This window comes from Idiotropiscis lumnitzeri, chromosome 15, assembly GCF_059441095.1.
Source record: "Idiotropiscis lumnitzeri isolate Australia: NSW breed Sydney's pygmy pipehorse chromosome 15, RoL_Ilum_1.0, whole genome shotgun sequence".
In the NCBI taxonomy this organism is placed as follows: Eukaryota; Metazoa; Chordata; class Actinopteri; order Syngnathiformes; family Syngnathidae; genus Idiotropiscis; species Idiotropiscis lumnitzeri.
The window spans coordinates 11,327,574-11,347,783 of NC_142405.1; the positions used below are offsets into that span (position 1 = coordinate 11,327,574).

The 20,210-nt window shown below is 39.1% G+C and overlaps 1 long non-coding RNA gene across 3 annotated transcripts; it reads right to left on the reverse strand.

Annotated features, from left to right (window-relative positions):
• Window positions 1-346: 346 nt before the first annotated feature.
• LOC148322920 (uncharacterized) lies at window positions 347-19,883 on the reverse strand. 3 transcript variants are annotated; one of them, XR_015846706.1, is made up of 5 exons: window positions 19,792-19,872; window positions 16,604-16,651; window positions 13,185-13,335; window positions 12,391-12,531; window positions 347-699 (listed from the first exon to the last, which is right to left on the reverse strand). It is a non-coding gene; the product is annotated as an uncharacterized LOC148322920 (long non-coding RNA). The 3 variants fall into 3 exon arrangements; XR_015846705.1 differs by lacking the exon at window positions 16,604-16,651 and having other exon boundaries at window positions 19,792-19,883; XR_015846707.1 differs by lacking the exon at window positions 16,604-16,651 and having other exon boundaries at window positions 13,185-13,320; window positions 19,792-19,857.
• Window positions 19,884-20,210: the final 327 nt, after the last annotated feature.

The window sequence follows — 20,210 nt, forward strand, 5'->3', positions numbered from 1 at the left end:
ACCAATAAAAGAAAAGTACTTCTGATTAAAATTGCCGCGGTTACTTGTTTCAGCAGCGATAATGCGTGATTAAAGGTCCGCTGTTGGTGAGACCATGAGATGATTGTGTGGAATCGGGACAAGGTCAGCAGACAGAAAAAAAAAGAGCGGTGGATTATGTGTGCAGGTGGGAACGTGCAGAGTGAGCACATGGTAAATGAGGTATGAGCATTGTGGAAAGGGGTCAAACGATGAAGAGACACAAAGAGTACAAATGAGACAGCTGATTTTTTTTTTTGTAAAGTGTATTTTAATTTCCAATTTATATATTCCATTTATGGGATATATTGAAGAAGGTGTACAGTATATCGCATTTTAAACGACTGCCTATTTTTGAAATAATCCCAAAGATTATCCATGGTTGTCTGTCTTTAAACTGAACGAAATACAACAGAAGTGCCAGCAAATATTAGATTTTTTTTAAATTTATTATTATTTTTTTTTTTATCAGCACAAGATTCACTGTGCATTTGTCAATTTGACAGACAGGTCTTCAGCAAGATGGGCAAAAGAGGCTGGCAGCGTGACAATTTGGTGTCAGAAAGTCGATCTAAACCTTACTCCTGCTCATAATATCAAAGTGCCAGTGCAAGGCGGGCATCTGACCACTCCCACAGCGATGCAGCCATTCCTCTCGTAGATCCGCTGGTTTGAGCTTGTCTGAAAATAAAGCAAAATTCCCAGTAAATTAATAAAATATACTTGTATGCATTTGTCTCACATATTTCATCTTTGATGCTGAAGTTATCTCGTGTTAATTTCCAAGGGAATTCATGTGGTTAACGCACATTTTATTAATGCCAGCCGCTCTCTCTCTCTTTTTTTTTTTTTTTTTACCACGGTTGTCACTGATGCAAGACTGCACCTTCATCGCATGTCGCAGGAATAGCAGCACTGAAGAACAAACTCCTAGCTCCATTATTTTTCCAAGGATTGTTTTTGTAGAATTTTTTGTTCCCCCGTGTGATTCATTTCTTCATTTTATGAAACACTTATCTAGGGGGAAATAAAAGTCTTCCCTCAATTTGCCATGCACAGTATTATGGTCTGTTGAAAGTATTTGTGGTTGGGTATTTTATATCAGGGAAATTTTACGGAACCTGATCTAAGTGATGTTTGTTTACACTACTGAGCATTAGTGTTCTTAAGTTAATAAAATAAGAACAGGATGCATCTTGGGTATTGCAATGCGATATGGATAAAAATGTGGTGGTACAAATTAGCAGTAAATTAGAACACAAATTAAAACACAAAAACAAAAGATACCAGAAGAACATCAGAACAGCGACAGTCGGAAGCTAAAAAATAAAAACGTGTGTTCAAAGGAGTTTTAAAAGTGGACCGAAAGGGGGCTTGCCGAACATTTCATGGAAGGTCATTCCATAGGGAAGGACCGGCAACAGAACAGGCGCAATCCTCCCCGAGGCTGTGCTTGGTCCTCGGCACCTCCAGCGGCATTTGATCCACAGATCTGAGGCAGCGGACTGGTGCGTAGGGGAGAAGGAGCTCAGAGAGGTACACTGGGGCGAGGCCATTTCAAGATTTGAAAGAAAAAAAGAAGTATCTTAAAGCGAGGCCAACATTTCGCTTATGTGATCCCTCTTCTGCGCTCCAGTTAAAAGACAAGGAGAAGTATTTTGGACCAGTCGGATGAGCTTGAGGGAGGACTGGCTGACTCCAAAGTAAAGTGCATTACAGTAATCGAGTGTAACAAAGGCGTGGATTATATTTCGAAATGCTGTTGAGAAAGAAAGGGCTTCACTTTTGCCATCTGCCTCAGATGAAAAAAACTGCATCGAACAACAGCACTGATTTGCCAATCCAATTTAAAATCAGTGTCCAATTTAAAACTCAAGTTTGGAACTGTTGGCTTTCACTGATGTTAGAGTGACGAGGCAGATTGTGTGTTAGGAATCCTCTGTTCCATATTTACAGGTGATCATTTCTGGCCCATAAGACTAACATATTTTTTAGCCTTTTACGCAGCAGATGCTAAGAGTCTGCTTCGGAGCCAAAGTTTCCCAATTGGTTTGGAACGCCCGTATGCGCCAGAGTAATTATTAGCTCCAGCACGGGTCTTAAGCCTACCGGATTGAGAGAGAGGGCCAAGACATCTGTATTGTTCCAGATGGTGACGCGTGAACCTCCGAGACGGACTTGTGGTCAATTCAGAGTAAACAAATTAAGAATGCAAAATGGGGGATAAACTGCATCAGCCACAATTGTGGGTTCCGGGCAACGACTCGTCTTTTTCAAATAATCGTGCTATGTACTTATATGTATATGTGACGGCTTTGAAAATTCATACACTTTTTTTTTAAATTTATTCATTTTTTTAATAAAGCATTGTGTGATAGGTAGCCGTGGTTGCTTTTATTGGACATAGGAAATTCCCAAGGTGTCCTAAAGGGAGCTAAAACACCTTGCAAATGATGCTCTGCTTGATAGGATTCAACTGGTTTTATCACATGAGATTTTACTCTGGATTGCTTCCTTGTTGTCGTGTCTGAATTGTTATTGGCAAACAAATATATGGAAACCATTTCAAAAGTGGCAAAGAGCTTGGAGGCAGAGGTCTGCGTGGGCGGTGAGATGGAGCAGAGCATGTGCGCAGCTCAGGAATCCCTTTGACTGTAAAGAAAAGCTCGAGGAGTCGCTGTCTCACTTGAAATAGCAAGAGTTTGCGTGACTGCGGGCTGATGGAGTCATGAGCAGGCAGGCGAGGAAAGAAAACGTGTCAGTTTGGAGCTTAAATAATGGATTTGCATCAAATTCATATCACCACATCAATACCTGAATAATTAATTTTCAAATAAATCACATCTCACATCATCGTGACTCATTTCCTCGTCTTTGTTTGATTCGACTGCCAGCAAATTTCATTTTGAATCGCTGGAATAGGCTACAAATACAAATTGACCCAAAACTCCTGCTGGGTCACTTCCCCATCAAATAAAATTTGAATAAACCTGGGCTTGGACACGTTTCAAAACATTTTTCTTTTAATTAATTAATGAGGAGGTTGATCAATCTGTTTGGAGATATATAATATTTTTTTGCAAACAATCAATGATGGATAATGTAATTTAGCTACAAAATAATTTAGAATGTAGAGCCAATATATTTATTTACGGCCTTGGGGTTTTAAATGATTTTATTTTTGTTTATAATGTTGTAGTTCTGCAAATAAAAGTACAATATATTAGGGCCACATGGAACAGAAATATAATAATAAGAAAAGATGAAAGTCATCATCTGTTGAGGAAAACATTTTATGCGGATGCAGTTGGAAATTCCAACAAGAAGTGTATACCTCGATGGCCGTCAAGTTAAACTTAGTAGACGTTTCACGAACAATAAAATAAACTCTTTTGTTGAGTTTGTTTAAAGAAAAAAAATCAAATCCCAAATTTTTTATACAATAATTTGCCTTATGCGCCACACGGTAAACGGTTTTCTGATTAATATTGCATTTGTGGAAGATGAATTATTAAGCAGAAAAGTTCCCCCATTTCTATCCATGTTATATATATATATATATATATATATATATATATATATATATATATATATATATATATATATATTACTAAAGTGATTATATTTATATTTATGTTACCCTAAGTATAATTTGTTAATTTGTATACAATTAGAGGCCACATAGCTATATGAATGTAAATAGTGAATACAGTATGGACTTACAAAGGTTGTACAAGCAGCTCTTGGCTGTGTTACATAACTGTCTGTTACCAACATCAGATCCATTTTGATGTTATTTTAATCCACAGCATATCTCTGCTGAGTCTTAGGCGTCACAAACTGCGTGTATGTGTGTGTGTGAGCATCTGTCACTCTTTGCATTCATTTGTAAAATTCCTTCAGATGTTATGCATTTTCATTTAAATACATACACACGCAATGGAACTGTCTAATCATTACCCAAAGCGGACTAAACGTTAATTGTATGCATGGATTCGTCGAATCACACAGATGATGTCTGCATGCTCAAATCAGATGATCAGAAGCCATTCAGGTCAAATCTGGGAGAAACAGCAGGCGGCCAGGAACCACACCCTGAGTGGCCCCTTGATTTATTTAAAAAAAATAAAATAAAAATAACAAAAAAAAAAATCCTGTTCATCCATCATGATTGTTATGTAGTTTCTGCAGACCTTAATGTTATCTGATCATTTCAATCAGGTGTGTTGCATCAGGGAGAGATTGAAAACAGCGGACATCAAGGAACAAGATTGAGGACCCCTGGACTAAGGACTCATCTCATTCCTCTGTTGCGTGTGACGTGTGTGTGACGTAGTACGTATCAATCGCTGATGCGCCACCACCAAAGAAGAAGAAAAAGATCCGATGATCCCAAAATAGTGGAAATGAACTCGAATTAAAGGCAAAATGTTTTCAATCTTTTCAGTGAGCCTTATGTTCTCTTGCATTCCAGGAAGTCCCAGGTAATTTGGGAAGCAAAATTCAGTTCTATAAAAAGATATTATTCTGGGATACATCCCAAGCCCCGAGTGAACTAAAGGGAACACACACCGGTGGAAAATAAATGCATATATTTTGTCATTTTTTTCACTTTTAGAAATAGAATAGAAATAGAAATCCCTTTATTGTCATTGTACTCAAGTGTGCAACGAGATCTAAGGTAATCTTTCTGACTTTATTCTTTTCAGTCATCGTTTCTTCTTTGTTCACATTTGCTGGCAGTTCCTCTTTGCAGAATATGACCTCTTTATCACCCAGCATCTTTCTCTCTCAATCTTGCGCCTTTACTTCCTGTTTCATATGCTGTCGAGGTTTGGACCGCTTGCAGGCCCAGCAGGAGTTGGTCAGTCAGGTTGCCATGGCAGATGATGTGTTGACAACATGGCTCAACAAGCAAAGATTATGTAAACCTCAAATTGACTGCCAGGGAACCGCAAAGAATTGTGTAATGCTTCCAAAAAAGTGACTAATAAATGTGACTGAAGGAGGTGGAGCTTTTGTCCAGTGTTATGGGTTACATCACTTCTACTTACATAACAATATTGAAAGAAAATGAGATGACCTCATGATTAGTCACTGAAAGAATAAAAGAATGATTTATTATAATTAGCAGATTAATATTGTCTGGTTAATCGCTTATTCCTATCTGATGATTAATGTTAAAATAATAATCGATACATGTTTGCACTCCTTCCATCCGCATTCCAGAAATAAATACTGTATACACCAGGGGTCACCAACTTTTTGGAAAGTGAGATCAGCATCTGCTGTTCTGCAAAAATTACCCATGTATATTGTTTATTAATTCATGATATTCATTGTGTGACGACTCTAAGGATGAAACATTTTAAGCAACACTTTAGATCAGGGGTGGGCAAACTTTTTGATTGGCAGGCCACAACGGGTTCTAAAATTTGACAGAGGGGCCGGACCAGGAGCAGATGGATGGAGTGTTTTGGTAAGATCACCTCATCGGAGAAAAAAAATACATTTAATTTTAAATGAAAGTGAACTAAAGCATTACAACAATATATATGTCTTTGAAAAAACACAGTATTTAGAAAATATAACAAGGCTTATTCATTAAATTTTTTTCAAGTTCGGCGGGCCGGATTAAAACGTTAAAAGGCCGCATGTGGCCCCCGGGCCGTAGTTTGACCACAGCTGCTTTATATCATTCCTAAAACATCCCTAGCAAACATTAATAATAACAATTAAATTTTTCTTCAGATCGAAATTATGAGGCATATTCCAAATGCTAGAAGTTCCTTCTGCTCGAAAGCTAAAACAAATGGCTGAGAACAGCTGAAATTAATTTGGGGTTAACCAAAAGAACTTCAAACTGTCAAACAGAGTTAACAAAGACATAAATACAGTATAACAGAATGACATTCTGAAAATGGACGGATGGAAAATGGACGGATGGATGTTTTACGTTTTCCCCAATGGATATCTTACATGCATCAAATCTTTCTAATTAAAAAGTTATTTCTGAAAGTGGAAATATTTAGTCACAGGTGTTGATTCAGACCTTTTTCTTAGTCATGATGAATCTCAACCAGAAAACATTGCTCTGTAAATCCGTCAAAACTGTTTGGCCTTTGATGACAAATTGTTTGTCAAATGATTTTAGACATTCCTCAGACAAATGGTGACTGATGGCGCTATCAAAACAAGTCCAGCTTCAGGAACCTGATGCCAGAATGTTGTTTCTGATGTTACAAATGAATTACGACAACGTCGGCATGAGCATAACTGTCGTTAGAGTCAAATTATACCCATTGAAAAGCTCAATACTGTAGTCATTTCAAAAATGTCTATTACACGGTAACAACATATGCATTCCACTGTCATTCATTTAATAAGAAAATATACGTCATTTACATATTGTGTATTGTTACATAGCATTAAAAAAAAAACCCTGAACGTCTACCATATAACTAACTACATGGTACGATTCTTTTGCACACATGAACAATGTATGAAATATTTGTTCTAAATTGACCCAGAAAGCACCATGAATCATCGCAATATTCACCCTTTTCTCTTTGGATCTACTTTTTGATCAATAAAGAAGTAGCAATGTAAAAATATTATTTGCACTTCAGTGCACTGTTTCTTTTGACTAACATCCTTTTCTGTCACATGATGCAATTTTTGCTCAGGGTTATTGACAGTATCCCCGCCCTTCAAAATCGCACAGCATTGATTTAAAACCGCTTAAGATGTGCACAACCCTGACTGTCAGTTTGCAGTAAGGATTAAAGATGACACAAATCTGAATATTTTACAATTCTAAAGCATTACGTCACTGCAATTGTTTCACAGACACTACTTGCACCTTGCATCTATCCAGTCAATGCTACTCCTATATGCATCATTCATAAATTTACAACAGATGAGTGAATGCTTACATGACCTTTCAGAACATCGTCTATTCGATCTCATTTGGTAATTTGCCTTCGTGGAGGGATTATCCTGTAAATTGCCGTGCCTCTGAAAGAGGGAATGTCATTCAAGAAAATCACGTGTGGTTAAAGAGAAAGTCAACCCTCCAAAAATATTTGCAATAAAATGTTCTATGAGCCTTCCCTGGTCTGAACGTAGAATTCTGATTAATACTGCAATTGTACGAGGTGAGCAGCAAAATCCACCCGTTTTTAGCCATCTCAATGGGCGGCCATTTTGTCACATCTGTCGACTGAAAATGACATCACAGTTGCTCGGGGTTCAGGTAACAGCCAATCATGCCTCACCTGGTTTCTGAGCTGAGCCATAATTGGTCGTTAGCTGAGTCCTGAGCAACTATGACGTCATTTTCAGTCGCCGGAAGTGACAAAAATGGCAGACCCCTGCGATGGCTGAAACCTCATCCTGAACTCGTATTCCACAAACACAATATTAATCAGATTGCCATATTTTGACTAGTGGGCCTGAATAGAACATATTCTTGTAAAGAAAATGCTAGGATTGATTTCCCCTTTAAGCAAAGGACTGACGTCTAGTAAGAAGCTGTGTTGTTCTGTTTTCAGGGATGACCCGCATACCAACAACCGTCCCTGGAGAGTATGAGGCCACTTACCGCAAGGAAAGCGTTGACATTACCGTTGACTTGGTAAGATTGGTTAGTAACGTTCATTTGTTGTGTTTGTATTTTTCAAATGAAAACAGTAGCGCACTGACCTCCTCCAAGGCTCAAGATTTGCGGCAAAATTTATTGGCTTCATCCTGGAGACAGTTTCATTTTCCTCACTGGCGTGCTGCGAGCCATTCTTGTTTTGTTATGAAAAAAAGCACTTTGCTGATCCTGATTAGGTATTAACCACTACAGTCTTTCATGACTGTGTACACACACACTCACACACGCGTACACACACACAGATGTATCAGATCTAAGGAAAGAGACAAGAAAATCATTGAGGCACACTTAAATATCCGAGCGCTGTAATGTGAGATGGCCTTTTGTTCTGCAGAGAACTTCATTCTTGGCATTTACAACTTCTGAGTTCTATTTTATGCAAAAACATTACTTATAGTCAAATCTTGCCTTTTTTAAGACAGAGTTATAGTGAGGTAATACATCTGTGCTTCACAGGACAAGGCCAAATCTTTTCGGGTAGTAGATGATGAAAAGTAGATGAAATTAATCAATGGACGCGATATCGTTTTCATCTGCCTGCCGCATTCCTTGTATTACGCTCATGTTTCTTCGAACATTCGTTATCTTGCAGTCCCGTTTTGTGTGGAATTTGGAAACGAGCGCCATACTCTCCAAGGAACCACTTATACCGTCTTGAAAGAACTTGGTGTTGACTGCAAGTGACGTTGCCTCAAATGTGAGGGTGAAGTCTTGAAAATGCGCATTCTGAATAAACATCTTTATTCTGTGTTATCTAAGAGTGGGATGAGTTAGGGTAAAAAAAAAAAAAAAAGTCGGCGAAAACCTTTGCTTGCACTTTGTGTTTCGACCTCATCTTCCTTTGTTCTCTGCAGCTGTCGACCTTTCTCCAATAAACTCTCATGCACAGTTTATTGCACAAAAAAAAAGTGCCAAGACTAGCAACGTGCTTGCATCCGCACTGTTTTATCTCCTTACCAAACAAAAAGGAGAGAAGAGCTTAGATTCAGTGAATTGTGTGAACAGTCATTATCTTCAAAGCGCATTGATGTGATTGGGCATCAATGAGACATGGTTGACCTTATGGGTGTTGAGTCACAAGGATGCTTATGTAACATGCAGTCACAGGCAACAATGTTACAAAATAACAACGGCATCCAAAATGTAGCTTTTCATAAGCACGACAATATATTATTGGGCACTCATGTCAGAGAACTTATTGTTATAATGTGACGGGGTGCTGGAGCCTATCCCAGCAGTCTTCAGGCAGAAGACGGGGGACACCGTAAACTGGTCGCCGGCCAATCGCAGGGCACACAGAGACGAACAACCATCCACGCTCACACTCATAACTCGGGAAAATTTAGAGTGTCCATCCATGTTTTTGGAATGTGAGAGAAAACCGGAGTACCCGGAGGAAACCCACGCAGGCACAGGGAGAACTTGCAAAGCCCACACAGTAAGACCGGAGCCGGAATCAAACCCACGACCTCTACACTGTGAGGCCATCGTGCTAACCAGTCGGCCACCTAGTCGCCCCAATGTTTTTAATCATATGATTTATTTTACTGAAAGACAGCAGTGGAGTCTGCTAATTTCAAGCTGATCTTGAGCAGGTTTGTCCCCAGAAAATGTTGACAACTATTTAATAAACAGAGTTCTGTGTGTGCGGCCAGAAGGCTATACTTTTGTGTTTCCTACAATTACAACTGGAGTGCCTCAGGGCTCAGTCCTGGGGGCAATTCCTTTTTATCATGCATTCTAGCAATATTGACCATAAACTGCTCCATTTATATCCTGATGTCGCAGTGTTGTACTACACAACCCCAATCCCAAATCTTGCCCAATTAGCATGGTCTTTTAATGCTATTCCACATAACTTGTACGTTTTAAAAAATGCGTTTAAGGAGACAAAACTAAAATCACGTTGTTCTAATTTTCCAAGGCTAAAACACACAACCTGCCTCTCATTGTTGCTTTTCAAGGTTCACAGACTGAGTCAAACTGAATTTAGGGGTGGAAAGGCATTTCAATTTGCTGCTCCCTTTTCTTGGAATAACTTCCAAAAAGGTTTGAAACATCACAATGATAATCATCATTAAAATCTAATTTTGAAACATTGTTGGATAACTGGAAGACAGACATGTCTGCAGATGTTCTGTCTGATTTTGTGGAAATTATATTCATATAATTGACAGAATAGAAATTTTGACAGCTCTTGATAATGAGATTTTTAATCTCAATTAGTTTTTCTTGGTTAAATAAAGATTGAATAAAGTTGAATAAAAAATAAATTAATAGGTACACCACTGAGAAGGATATAGTGCATTTCATTTTGACACCACTGCATTCTAACTACAAAAGAGTGACCCAATAAATCCTCCCAGCTTTTAATACTACTTCGGCCTACAAACTGAACACAGCAGTACAATAAATAATTAAATCGCCATCATGTGAAAAAGACGATTGATCCCAGCGTGTAAAAATTCACTGGTTTTGTAAGCAGAGTTGTGCATATGCTCCGTCTCACAATGTGCCACATCACACAGGTGAAAATGTTTCCCATGCGACGCATGCAGTAATAAAATTAAAGATAAAAGAAAGTGCCCTGCTGTCAAATCGCACCGCTCCACTCTTTTGATCACGCTATGAATGGCTGAAGGCACATACTCTCGTCCTTAAATTAAATGCATAAATCATACTGAAACCGGTCAGAGTTAGATCGAGTGTTTACCAGAAGGACATGCCTTTTGCGTTCATTGTGATGAAAATTCAAGATTCTGGAAAATAAATATATCATATAATCTGCTCTCAAAATGCATTTAGTACACTGTAGTACAGGCGTGGGCAAACTACGGCCCGGGGGCCACAAGCGGCCCGTTAGACGTTTGAATCCGGCCCGCCGAACTTGAATAAACCTTGTTAATGTTTTATTTTCTAAATACTGTGGTTTTTCAAAGACATATATATTGTTGTAATGCTTTTGTTCACTTTCATTTAAAATTAAATGTATTTTATTTTCTCCGATGAGGTAAGCTTACCAAAACACTCCATCCATCTGCTCCTGGTCCGGCCCCTCTGTCAAATTTTAGAACCAATTGTGGCCCGCCAATCAAAGATTTGCCCACCACTGATGTAGTACAATCTTCTATTTTGGTGACAGTCCAGTTGTAGCAGTGTTTGGCTTGTCGAACCCATGTGGTCTGCACAACTTGCACAAGTACACTACCTGAACCCTTCGTACAGCACATAACATTATGGAACAGTCAACGTAGAAAAAAGTAGAGAATATGATGTGTAATACAGTCGTATGCATTAAAATATAGTACACAGCTGAGTGCATTATATGGCAACGTTAGACGTTTTATGAAATGCACCGTGAAAATTCAGTTTAATATATGTCCAATAATTTATATTCACATTTTAAAATTTTGGCAATTACATGATTTAAAATGTCACTGTATATGTTAAATTGGATGGTATGTTATCTTATAAATTAAAAAAACATGGTTACAGCAATGCTCATGAAGGTCTTTTTAAATATTATGTAGGCAAGGGAGAGCGTTGCCATTTAAACATGCAAACGGCAACCACAGGGCCAGGCCCAGGTAGCCTCTGACTAAAGCATCCAAGTTACAGTATAAAAGGGCTGCTTGAGACTGAGCAACGAATGCTTCATCATCAGTATACTGGAGCCCAATAACATCTTCCTGGTTGTTTACCGCTTTGACCCCTGGCAGCTCCAGAGGCCATGGCAAGTCTCTCTGAGCTGGGTCACTGATGATGACTTACCTTGGCACTTCACGTGGCAGTGCCTGCCATAAGCGGGTGTCTGTGCTGTCAACCAGGATGATTCATTTGTCGAGATTAATGTTGCTGCGGAATTTTATCAAACTAAATCAGTCTCAAGTGAAGTACTGTGTATAATCTTGTTTCTGTGAAATTTATGATGCACAAAGTGCATCACTTCTCTCCCTCTTGATTTTTGTCCTTCTGTACCGCTTTAATCTTCTTTATAGCACCACAAACATTATTTGTGTCTCCGATTGCTCACATGTCCATAAACTTACACGTAGTAGAAATAAAACACTCAGTTTAATGGGGCATTGTGTGACCCCAGGAAGTTTTGCTCCAATTCTGCAATTGTAGTCTTTAAAATGTATAAGACCGGCATACACATTGCAATAAAAACAAAATAAAAAGTCAATGGATACTTTGGTTCTTTGCATGGTTGGGGATCCAAGTAAATGAAATCAGGAGAAGCACTATCTTCTAAAATATATATATATAAAATAAAAAGACAAACTAGGCTCAGGAAAAATCAAACTACTAAAATCACATGTCCAACAAAATCTACACACCACAACTAAACACAGGACATCACTTCAACAGAACCAGAAACAATGAATTGACAAAGACAGAAAGACAATAAAATACAAGCAAACTTGGAAAAAGAACAATGAACACCTTGACAAGACATGTGGCTGAGGGAGCTGATTGGAAGACACAAGGGGCGGAGTGGACACACAGAAGACAACTCATAACATGAGACAAAACGAAATATAATCATTTTAAACGACAGAAAATACACATCATGAGCACCAAAAATTCAATTACAGGTAGGCGCAATTGCCGACTTTTTACTGAGCAAAATTAGCGTAAGGAAGGAAGGAACGAAGCAAGGAAGGAAGGTAGCATGGAGGGAAGCTGATGTTGGATAAAGATGTGCCAACCTGGTTGTATTTGATGTCTGCGTAGGAGTTACACCCTCCCTCTTACGAGTATCAGTCAAGAGGCGAGCAGCAGCATTTTGGAGCAACTGGAGACACTTGATGGAGGATTGGCCGACTCCAAAGTGGATTACAGTAATCCATCTACAATGTGACAAAGACACGGATTAATGTTTCGAAGCGCTGTTGCGAAAGGAGATACTTTACCTTAGCCAGGTGCCCAAGATAAAAATTTGGATTTAACAACAATACTAATTTGCCGGGCTAATTTAAATTCACTGACCAAGTCCCAAGTTTGAGACTGTTATTTTCAAATAAGGAGCCAGGGTGCCCAGGTCAGCAGTATGACAAATAAAAGAGCCACTGAGACCAAACATCCTAACTTCTATTTTCTTTTCATTGAAATTCAAGAAATTCAGCGTCATCCAAATTTTGATTTACTCCAAACAAGACAAAAGTGGCTGCAACAATCTTGAGCCGTCTTTGACTATGAGGCTTTAAAGCAATACAAGCAGCAATGATTTCTTTTTCCTTCCTTTTGGTATGCACCAACTAATACATGGTCGTTTATTGTACTTGAACTTAGTTTGTCCTTGGATGTGTTTGAAGTGTGGATTTGGGAAGAATCTAGAGTGAACGAGTCTTTCATCTTGACTTGAGAAAATGTGATGCCTCTTGCAAGTAATTTAATAGTAGTTTCGAATATGCTATTAATATGGTTGCTTACCTTGTATAGAACTGTTTACTATTTCCAAAATGTTTGCCTATTCTTAAAGTGCACCTCTGACAAAATGCACCTTCGTGTGTATGTGAAGATCCTCTGCAGGTCAAGCTCAGACTTCATTGGCATGCTTCAGAATAGCTTCCCTTCTGGGGATTTTTTTTATCCCTGTACACAGTAAGATGTCCTGTGGCGTGAATGAGGAAACTGACCTAAGTCCGCAAAACCTCATTCATAAACACACACACACGCACACATAGACATGTAAACAAACAGAAAGAAGCTGGCGGAGAAGGCAGGTCAGTTAAGGGAAAAGGGCTTGGAGACATTTGGATGTTGTTGGGCCACATGTGTAGCTGCCGGTTAAATACAAGCAGTGATTATCGGCTTGGACAGAAAAGACAGGCTTAACTAAGGCTTAAGCTTAACTTATATCTTCTCTCAGTGGGCATGCTATTTGCATCGGGAAACTGACCAAATAAAGGAAATGGCAGGCAAGCAGGAATTTAAAAAGTGCGCCTACTTTTTCATCGAGGTTGGTGAATAAAACGCTTACATGTCCATTTGTATTACGTTAACGTACAATTTAATGAGGTTGTGACTTGAACTTGTTGAAGCCACAAAGTCTCAAACGTTCTTTCCAATAAAATAATCTATTGCGTTTGTGGAATATGACTTAAGCAGTAAAATCCACCTTTTTTTTTTTTTTAAATCAATCTCAGGCGACGGCCATCTTGATTTGCTGTCGACTGAAATGACATCACAGTTGCTCAGGGCTCAGCTAACGACCAATCATGACTCAGCTTCATAAAACAGGTGAGCCGTGATTGGGCATTACCTGAGCAACTGTGATGTCATTTTCAATCGACAGTAAGTGGCAAAATGGCGGCCACCTGAGAAGGATAAAAATGGGTGGATTTTGCTGTTTAACTCAGATTCCACAAAAGTCAATATTAATCAGAATACCATGTTTAGACTGGTGAGGCAAAATTGATTCTTTTGTACTTGACTTCCTCTAATACTTCCAAAACTAAATCATGTACGGTATTTATTTAGGACTCTTGAATCAATGTGGAAATTTGCTGGCTCTATCTCGCAAAGTGTGAACCAGCCTCTAACACAAAGTACGTTGGGATGAACTTTAGAACTACAGTCACTCATAACTCAGTGTTTCCAATAGTACTGTCAAAATTAAAGCTTTAACTCAAGATTAATTAAAAAAAAAATAATGAACCGAATTAAATATTCTATCTCACTTAACTAAGTTTTATTTTCTTGAATAATGTCCATATCTCATGAAGCCAAATTCAAAACAAAAACACTGTGCTCAAGTTACCACTGAGCCTTGCAAACCAACACTGCTTGAGTGTGGTGCTTGTGGGCGGAACTTAATGTTTAAGTTTTGAGAATTGTTTCTAAGGAAAATGTCTGTAAAGATGACACCGTTAAGATCATATCCAAGGATCAAATAAAGCTAGTAGACCCGTCGTTGATTTTAGTAATTTTACATTAATTACAATATATTATTCAAGTAAATACCCGCCATAAGCTTCCCAAAAAACAGTAGTTGAAAAATGTGATTAATCGCAATTAATTACGGAATTTTGTTGCGATTAATTCGTTAAAAAATTTAATCGCTTGACAGTACGAGTTTTAAATAAAAATCATCCAATATGAAATCTAAATTGAAGAGTTCAACAATGATGATCAAGCTAGTTGGTCAACATATTTTTAACAAATTCTTCAAATTTAATCAAAATTACATTTTGGGACTCAAAAAAAGTTGCTTTTAACCTCTGCAATTATGAATAGCTCACCTTTGTAACATTTTTAAATGTATAAAAATACTCAGCTAAAATGGAAGAGATCAAATGCCAATAAAAGCAAAGGACCAAGTGAATAGAAGTGACTTAGTATTGCTAGCCAAGGGTGATGTTGTTGTTCGTGTTCTCTGTCGACACCATCTGCTCCAGGAGCATGTCAGCCTGCCAATGAGGGGAGCAGCACAACAAGCGTGCGCCAAGCTATCTTGCAACAGCATCACAAGCAACTCTCACATTTTTCGGAACAAATATCGCATGGTAACTATTCATCCGAATTATATGATAAGCTGCAATCACCACGTAAAATCAATCCCCAGGGGCGAGAAACACAATGACATTTGCGCGGGAGCTCCAACTTGAGATGCAATATTCTCGCGAGCCGTATCCAGGTGAGAGTGTGAATGCTGGACCGTCGTCTGGTTGAGTCGGGCCAGCGGTGACGGTGCATGAGAGCACCCGTGAGAAAGCAGCCATGTGGGGCAAAGTGCTGAAGTCAGCTCCACCGATGTCTGGTCTCAGGATGATTTTCTCAAGGCTTGTGCTATGCGTGCGCACGGACATCCGCCTGTGTTTTTATGGCAGCTGCATTGATTACTGTGCAGTGAGTATCAAAGTCTCACTAAAACTTTCGGAGCTAGTCCGGCTTACAGCCACATTCCAAAAACAAAAACCAGCTCACCCACACGACTTTTATATGGGAAAAGTGGTGAAGAAAATGGATGGACAGAAAACATTAAACCATTTATAGGTCTAAATAAGTAACTAAAATAGAACCAGTACAGTACTTTATGTCCCATCGTGCAATGGTAAGACTTTCTTTGGATTTATTTTGCGTAGAACAGCTGTTCTCAACCCTCTGTGAAATATTTTTTTTCAGCCAAGTACCCCTGAACCAGCGCAAAACATTTTTGGGTTAAAAAAAAAATAATAATAACACGCCATCTGTGTCTGATTTATTAAACTTTAGAACCTTCACGATAGTGAATGGGTTCTTGGTTTTAGCTACAAGCAAAGATGCCACATAAGAGGCTTCCGCTTCATATCTTGAGATGATCTGAATTCTGAGTTTCTTCTTGTTACCAAAGTGACATCTAAATTTCATCTTAATATGCCGCTGCAGATGCACTGGCTTTATGCAGCTGTGAGCAAGTTTGTACCCACAGAAAAAAAAAAAAAACAGTGCCTCGGGTTTGTTGCAATTTGTGGGTGTAAATCCGAATAAAATATAATCTTCAACATACAACCGGGATTTTGCCGACTCTGGTTTGGTTTTCTCTTACACTCCGTGCCTCCGTTTTGTCCGGAAGACTTCAACCAGGACTCCATTGTTTGCGTATTCAAGTGATTGACAGGTAACAAGAGGCGGCATGTGACAAGTTGGGTCGAACCATTCTAGTTTGGGTGAGAATCTGTGTTTTTAAAATGATTCAACTGAATAACCTACTGAAAATAACATTAGTTTTTCCCGATACATTTAATTGACTCAACAATTATTTTGAAAGGATTTTTGCATGTTTATTTGTTTTATTTAAAATCACGCGTACCCCTAGAGTTCCTTCAAGTACCCCCTAGGGGGACGCGTACCGCCATTTGAGAACCACTGGGCATGTGGACAGCAGAAAAATGAATTGTGTATGTTCAATAGAGTTCAGAATACAGACACTCCATCTACCTGTCCTCCACCGTCAATGACACGAAATGACTCCTTTACTTTATGACTCTAGTGAAAAACAAAGACAAAAGGCGTGTGTTATGATGCGCTGAGCCGCGCACATAAAAAAATTCAGTTCTGTTGTTTTGTTTGCTTTTAGGCAACCCGACTGAAATGGAGTGGACTTCAAGAGACTAATTCACACAATGACTTTGCAAGAATGCTGCTGAACTGAAACTGAAAACAAGAGCAAAAAAAAAAAAAATGTCTATCGTTTTGACTGTGACTTCAATTTATGTTTATGTAAATATTTTTCCGGCAATCGTATATATCGCCTGTATTTCTGGGCTAGTGTTAGATCTGTCTCACCGCACAGAGGGGAAGCTCTACAAAACACGAAAAGCTCGTGTTTCATAAACCACAAATGAATCATAACACACATGCATGAATAAGATTACGCATCTCCCGCATGCCACGAAATGACACCGAAAAGTCTTTGCTGAATACTCATCTGGAATAGATTCACCAAAGCGTATGTTTCATTTGTCACGCCAATTATCCCACCTATGTTTGCGTGCCAAACACATTTTGTTTATTGAATGTTTAATGTATTTGTCCAGATGCTCAGGTCAAAGTGTCCATGCGGATGAGACGCTGTGGCATCAATTGTTCTGGGTAGCGATGTCGACTTCTCAAACCGGTAACAGCTCTTTTATAGCGCAAGTCTTTCTCATCAATTATGCAGACACTCAAGACACCACCTTTTCTTTGCTCTCTGGTCACCACTCATACTACCACCCACCCACACACTTAATCCAGGAATTTTATTAACTTGTTTGTTCTTAAAGTCTGCATTACTTTTGATGGATATTTCTTTCAATTTTCTCCTCCAAACTACTTAAACACTCTGCAACAAGTAAAACTCACCTCGTTCATCCTTTGATGTAATTCATGTATTATGTAACATATCACGCTGTACAGCTTGTTGCCTGTGAAATTGTCTTTTCTTTTATTTCACTTTGTATTATTTGCCGGTTAGCTGTCAGGTCAACATTGCAATTGAGAATCTGCTTAAAATATATGTTGTTTAAATAGGGCAAATGAAATGAATTGTCGCACTCATGCTTAAGATATTTTTAGGTGGGTGTGCAAAAGTCTAGTTCGAATTGCTGGATTGAGAAGCAGCCAATTAGCATAATACTCATTTGAATATAAAAGGCACCTCTAAGAAAAAAAATCTCTAAATGACTTAATGCGCAATTATCTCAGGATAAATAGTATGTTAAGGCACAGAATTATTAAAGTGGCTTTCAGTAGCTTGAGGGAATAAATAGTAATTTTTAAATTTTTGTAAGATTGTAAAAACCAATGGACTGGACCCCAAATTTAAACAACTCATGGTACCAGGATATTTTTAGTCAATCATGTGTTTCCAAGCCCCATCGATCCATCCATCTTTGACAGCACACGTCCTTATTAAGGTCATAGGTGAGTTGGCGCCAATCCCAGCCGACCTTGGGAGAGAGGCAGGGCGCAACCTGCACTGGTCGACGGCCAATTGCAGACTTCCAACTTTGAATACCTTTGGGAACATATTTTCTGATCCCAATGCACAAAGCGAGGTCTCGAGGCACGCTCGGATAGGTCTGGTGTCGATGAACTCCAGAGCCCTGACGTCAAACTCCATCAATCACCTTCGAGAAGAACTTCAATGAAGAACGTGAGCCCTCTCAGATATCAGCCATGTGCATTGCTGATATTAGAAATCATCTGCATTAAAGTTTTTTTTTTGGCAGAAACAATCACCACTCAACCTGATGAGTTGACAACAGCGTTTCAAGTTGGCAGTATCCAGCCACAGTCAGATGAAGGCTCTGACCCTGGCCCTTCCTCCCATCAGTACTCTTTTAATAGCTCTGCCACAGGAGTCTATGGCAATATATTTCCCCTCTCATATATATCCACTACAATCACTAACAATCTCCTTCTCCCCTTGGGCTGCAAATTATTGGCTTACGCCAACGACTAGCTCAGTGGTAATTTGTGGAGTAGCGGAGCTTCATCCTCTTGACCTTCTCTCCAAGTGAGAAAGCGAGCCTCTCGCCCATCAATTCATCTATTTGATTTTTATTTTTTTTATCCCACCTGCCAGTGAGTGTCACTTGTTCTTTCCGCTTCTTCCATTTTATTTGTCTTTTTTTTTTAATCAATCCACAATTTGTTTTGCTGATTTACACGCCTTACCTTTTTACAGTTTTTTTTTTTTAATTTTATTTATTTATGTTTTTTTTAGTAACCGTGAATTGACTGATGATGATGTGTCACATTAGGTTTTTCGTGCATCACTTCTCTAAGTGGACGCAGGTGCAGTCCCATGGCAGACGAGGCTTGTGATCATTGAAATTCTAATCGTAGACGCACACAGACACGGCACTGGAAAGTAGCGAAATGTGGCTCCAAAAAATAAAACTCATCTTCTGAGTCAGACAGAGTCAAGAGAGCATTTGCTCAACAATGCAGAAAGAGAAGAGGGCGGTGTGGCAAATGAGTCAAGTTGATTCATCGTTGGTAGGCGAGTGTGCACATTACACTGCGACACCCACATATTCAACATGAAGACCTGCTGTGGGCCGCCTGCTCTCTACGGCAGACATCTCCTATCTGATGTGTCTCTTTTGAAACTCAGAATAGGTTCCAGAGTGAGGATGTACCAACACAGTAACACGCATTCACGCCTAGCACACAATCTTTGTCCAGGTTATATAAAGTTGTGTCGCGTCGAATGCATAAACCCGCCTCCCCCCCTTCCTTCTTTTGACCTCTTAAACACCAAAAATGAGTCATTAAGGTTAACCGTTGTTTGCAGCTGATTCAGAGGGATTTATGGGCCTTGTATGACGATTACAACGCGTCAAATGCTTTCAGTTTGACGACAGCGTTATTTTTCCGCAGTGTGGATCAGCATGATTCTGGACGGCTTTTCACTTTGTTGCCCTAAATAGATTCTCTGCCTGTCTGCTTTTGTACCTATACACAGCAGATTCAGCATCATAGGAATTTTGAAACACAACCCTTGATCAAAATATTATATATTACAGTTCTGTTAAAGACTGTTTAAGTCTGTGAGTCCAAAGGCAATATTTAAGATTTAAGGGGAAATTTATGAAATAAAAAATGATTAATTTGGATATAATCAAAGTTGCCTTTACCTTCTGTGAAGATGCTCTACCTGAGCTGTTGGAAACTTGCCAGCAGCTTGCAACGGGCCGAATCGCAGACGGCCATTTTGCGTACTTCTTTGCGCATGCGCGGGTAGAGGAATCGACGCTCGACTGGATTCCCTTGGGACCTGCCTGTGGCCGGCGTGACGTCATCCTAATTTGCATGTTGAGCAGATTTGTCGTCTTACAAAGTGAGTCGTATCTTCAGATGGCAATTGGTGCGTGGTGAAAATTCCTAGTCGTAGAAACGAGAGTTTTTTTTCACAAAACATTTCTACTCACAAGAAAAAAATTCAAACCCTCACAACTCTGTTTCTATTTTATTATTTGTGCATTGGGCAAAATTGATATGCATGCATTTTATTGAATGAAACCTTGACTGTGGAGAGTATGATACACAATGACTT